Here is a 5,443-nt window from a genome sequence, read left to right as displayed (position 1 = left end):
TTGAAAGTAGGCTATGGGTAGTGTACAAAGATCACACCAGAGAAGAAGATAGGCTATGATATCCAGAGAATTCTGTACAGGCTCTAGTGCACTGCAGGCTCCATGGTCTTCTCCATCCTAGTGTGGCATCTACGTGAGTGGTGGCAAGAAGGCCTCCATGTTCAGGTGCACAGTTCCATTCTGAAGAGATGCCTGTCCCTGCTCCAGGATGAAGTATCTTGCCTCAAGACATAGATGCAAGCACTCTTAACTCACTGAGCCACCCCTCCAGCCTGTAGTCCACTTCTGGGACAGCAGAAGAGTGGTTTACACATAATATCAGCTCCAGAATCCGAGAGCCTGGGATCAAATTCAGCTCACATGCGGTCACCATCCCAGGGTAAATGTTTTCTCTCTGTATCTTGGGTAATATGTTGAGCATGTGGTGGCTAATTTAAAGTTACAGTAGACCTACAAGGTAAGTAGCATCCTACTTTATAGCTGTGGACATGAAATTCCCAGGTAATGAAAGATTCTCTCCTTGATCAAGCTGTGGCAGGGCTCCTCTGAGCTATTTTGCAGCCTTGCCTTGCAAAAACTGGAATAAACTTAAGATATTACTTATCTAGTTTATTCATTGTGTTCTTTTTTTAAATTAGCATGAAAGGTGTGTGTCTTCATCATGACAATTTCATGTATTCTTTCTTTCCACTGGGCCTTCCCTTTTAGGCCACTCCATCATCTTCCCCTCTGGTCCTTCTTGTCATCCTCTGGGTCCCCTTCTTCATAAAACCATTTCTCCTTTTATGTCACACTTTTTTTTTTCAAATTCATTTAATTATGTGTACTTGGGTGTATCAGAGTGTGGGTGTGTCTGTGAGAGTAGGTGCTTGTGAAGGCCAGTGGTGGTGGAGCCCCTTGGAACCGGAGTTACAGGTGGTTGTAATCTGCCTGGTGTGGATATTGGGAGTCAAACTGTTCTCTACAACCACACGCTGGCCCTCTGCAAGAGCAGCAAGTGCTTCTATCCACTGCTCCATCTCTCCATCTTCCATATCGTGTATTCTGTGTCTCTCCTGCTCATCCATGCTTCTCTCTTTTCTCAGTCCTTTCCCAGAATTGATATCTGCATTCACACCTCCTCGATTTATGTACATGGCATAAAATACAGAAGCTGCATGGGAAGAAAGAATGGTATCTGGTGTTAAGTAGTCTCCTTGAAAGTCCTCTGAGAAAACTCAAGTGCTGTAAGAATGGATTGCTTGTCTGTTTCCCCACACCTGGAGATAAGGCTCCCTGTCTGCCAGCCTCTGGGATGGGAAGGGCCTAATTTGATAAGTGCCAGTTAAACCCCAATGAGTTTTATGTGGATCAGCTTTCTTCCTGCTTTCTTCTTGACTACCGAGCAGCCATCATATGAACGATCTTTCCTCCTGAACACTCCACGTACCTCCTTTCCATTCATAGTACAGGCGACTTAACACAGTAACTTAGCATTTCTTGTTTGACTAGTACCATAAGCCTTTCCCCCTTTAGCTAAAACTTTCTCCAGTTCTTAAAAAGATTTTATGGATGTGTGAATATGTAGCTATGCATGGCTATACCGTGTCAGCCAGAAGAGGGAGTCCGATGCTCTGGAGCAAGCAGCCTTTTCTCTGTGTTCCCTCATTATTTCTGTAAGACTCTGTCACTGCTGGGCAAGCTGAAGTTTACAATGTTTGAGTCATGCTGCAATAGCATATTGCTTATTAGAAATATATCTTTGCTACTTTTTAGCAAGTGTACTGTATCTTTAATCCAAGAGGCTGGGTTTGTAGCAGTGGCAGGGCACTCAGTGAATGTAAAGACCTGGGTTCAACCCCCATCAACTGCATAAAATCTGAAAGCCCATAGCGTTTGAAACAGTTAAGGGTTCCGATCCTGGCCTTGCTGCTTATTCGCACACAAACAGACAACAACGTGCCATTAAGCTCATCGTTGTTAAAAGACAAGAAGCAGGGCTGGAGAGGTGATGCACTGGTTAGGAGCTCGCACTGCTCTTGCAGAAGACCTGAGTTTGGTTCTTCGCAGCATGTCTGATCGTTCATACCTGCCTGAAGCTCCAGCTGCAGGGTATCGGACTCCCTCTTCTGGCTGCCACAGGATAGCCATGCATAGCTACACATTCACACATCCGTAAAATCTTTTTAAGAATTAGAGAAAGTTTCAGCTACAGGGGGAAAGGCCTATGATACTAGTGAGACAAGAAATGCTGAGTTGCTGTGCTAACTCACCTATACTAAGAATGGAAAGGAAGTTCATGAGGTGTTCAGGAGAAAAGATTGGTGTATCTGATGGCAGACTTGGTATTGAGGTGACTTCCCAGGTTTCTAGCTGGGTGACAGTATGTGATAAAAGCTGTTGAATGATAGATGACCACAGTGGTCACTGGAGGTTTTGATGTCTCCATTTTCTTGGCGCTCCAATGGCTATTTCGATCATCTGCCTGGCTCCTTTGGATTGTGAGCCATTGAAGGCATTCATCTTTGATTTCATAGTTCCTGGGTGACTGTATAAAGTTCTTAATAAGTTTACATGGATCTAATAACACCTCTCATTACATGCTAGGGTTTTCTTTATGGCTGTCCTTGATGAGTTTTGTCAGTTTGACTTGAACCTACACGTATCAGTTGAGAAAATGCCTTCATAAAGTTGCCTGTAGGCAAGTTTGTGGGGCATTATTTTGACTAATGGTTGATGTGAGAGGGCCCAGCTTACTGGGGGCAGCACGACTCCTGCACTTGTGGTCCAGGGTGGTATAAGAAAGCAGACTGAGAAAGTTAGGGTCCATGCCTTCTGCCTCAGTTCCTGCTTCCAGGTTTCTGCCTTGAGTTTCTACCCCGACTTCCATCAGTGATGGAGTTGACCTGAGTGTAAACTGAAATAAACCCTTCCCTATGTACATTGCTTTTGGTTATGATGTTCATCACAGTAATAGAAAGCTAAGATCATGGCTAATCAGGAAGTAACCATTTCCATCTTAATTGCCATATATGTATTAACTTGGAGCAGGAGGTGGAAGCTTGCCAAGACATGGACTACTTCTGGGCCCCCAATCCTCATTGCCTTTTCTTTCTGCTTAGGGAGTTGATCCTGATGCAACTGTGTGAGTCAGTGTCCCTCAGTGCTGTGGGATCTGGTGCACTTTTAATTGGGACTTATTATAATCACTCTTCTCTCGTCACCCTTGCAGCCTTCTCTAATTAGTTCTCAGGGGTTGCCCACTCCTGTGCCAAGCAAGCACGGTTGCTGCAGGGAGCTCTGGATGGGTGCCTAGGGAACTCCAGCTGATTCTGATACAACTTTGCGTCTTTAAGTTCCTTTTCTAATTTGTTAAAACAACTTTGTCTTTGGATTGAACCTGAGAGAAGAGGATTCCTTTGGGCGTTGTTTCAGAGGCGGTTTGGATGCTGCCAAGCGCTCCTAGGCATTGCCAACTACTGTATTCTGAATAAATAGTTTTGTTCCTGTTAGCAAAGAGGGAGTAAAGTGTCTGGCTGAGGTGCTTAGAGCGAGCCTGTTGGGTGATGGGAGAAAGGAACAGGTGAAAAGGGAGACCAATGAATCCTTGGCATTGTGGTTCATAGACTGTTCTTGCTAGCACAGACCCTTGTGAGGAACTTGCCTTAGAGTGAATATGAGTTTTGCAGCTTTGGCCAATAATTGGGTTATAGTAAAATATTTTTAAAATAAACTTTATGTTTTAGAGCAGGTTTAGAGTCACAGCAACATTGAATCAAAGTACAGCATTATGTGTGTCTACTTTTCTGCTATATTCCCAGCCTCTCCTACTGGCATCTCATACCAATACTAATAATACTGACATCTCTTGATAACTTCACGTCTGCAATTTACACTCTTTGTGAATATTTTATGGGTTTTGTAAGTGTTTATTGAAAAGGTGTTTATGATTGTATAGTCATGTGACATAGATTCACTGTCTAGAAATCTTTTGTGTTCCTCCTACTTAGCTGTTTTTCCTTCCTAATCCCTGATCATTTTATATTCTCAGACTATGAAGTTGCAGTTATAGAGTACATAATGTTTGCAGGTTGACTACTACTTTTTTTTGTTTGTTTGTTTTTTTTGAGACAGGGTTTCTCTGTGTAGCCCTGGCTGTCCTGGAACTCACTCTGTAGACCAGGCTGGCCTCAAACTCAGAAATCCACCTGCCTCTGCCTCCCAAGTGCTGGGATTAAAGGCGTGTGCCACCACTGCCCAGCGCAGGTTGACTTATTGAATTATGTTTTAAAAAACCCACAAATTTCTATTATGATTTTAAAACCACAGTAGAAAACACATATCTCTGTTGCATATCTAGCCACACCTTAGACCTCCTTTTTTGGTAACTGATTATTACTAAGGGAAATTTATTACCTGGGTACCAAGCTCACCTTTGAGAAAGCAATGATAGAAGTTTGATTTTAAGTATCTTTTGAAAAAACTATTTGTTTACTTTATGTGTACTGGTATTTTGCGTGCACGTGTGTCCATGCACCATGTGCATGCCTGGTGCCCACCTCAGTCAGAAGAGGTATCAGATCTCTTGAAACTGGAGCTACAGATAACCCATGAGCCGCTTTGTGGGTGCTGGGATGTGATCTGGGACCTCTGCAAGCATAGCAAAATGCTCTTAGCTGCTGAGCTATCTTTCCTACCCAATCTTTAGTTAAAGAGAAAGTGTCTTGGGGACCAAGCTGGGCTCAGGCTTGCTATGTAGCTGAGAATGACCTTGAACTTCTGGTCCTCCTCTCTCAGCTCCTGAGTACTGGACACAGGCACATACCACCACACCCGTTTTACGTGGTCTCAGAGACTGCACCTAGGGCTGCTCATTTAGCAATGGAGATGCGTGCATATTTATTTCATACTTTGATTACTCTAATACGTTATTTTCTTGGGAGATTGTTTCAGCTTTGGCCTCGATGGATAGCTCTTTTAGATTAGTTCTGTATATTTATTTGACACACTTCACTTGATTTTTGAGCATTTTCTTCCTGGAAATACAAGATGTTCTAAGCTCATTTTGAATTTTCCTTGTGCAAGCTCTAGAGTAATTTCTCTAATCATTGTCAGTACCTTTTATTGAAAAATGATTATCTAGAAAGTAAGATATGAATGATAGGTATGTGTATTGCTTCTGATGTGTTGTGACATATCCAACCGAGGCCTGAGGCCTGGGGTTGCATGTACCCAGGATAGCCGTGAATATGACCCAACTCACGAGACAGGGGTTTTTCTCAGGTTATCAAGCCTACATGGGACTATTACCTACTGAGCCATTGTATCAGCTCCATCTTTTTTTTTTTTTTTTAAAGATGTATTTATTTATATATGTAAGTACACTGTAGCTGTCTTCAGACACTTCAGAAGAGGGCGCCAGATCTCGTTACAGATGGTTGTGAGCCACCATGTGGTTGCTGGG

This window comes from Mus caroli, chromosome 14, assembly GCF_900094665.2.
Source record: "Mus caroli chromosome 14, CAROLI_EIJ_v1.1, whole genome shotgun sequence".
Classification (NCBI taxonomy): domain Eukaryota; kingdom Metazoa; phylum Chordata; class Mammalia; order Rodentia; family Muridae; genus Mus; species Mus caroli.
This window is presented reverse-complemented; position numbering follows the sequence as displayed.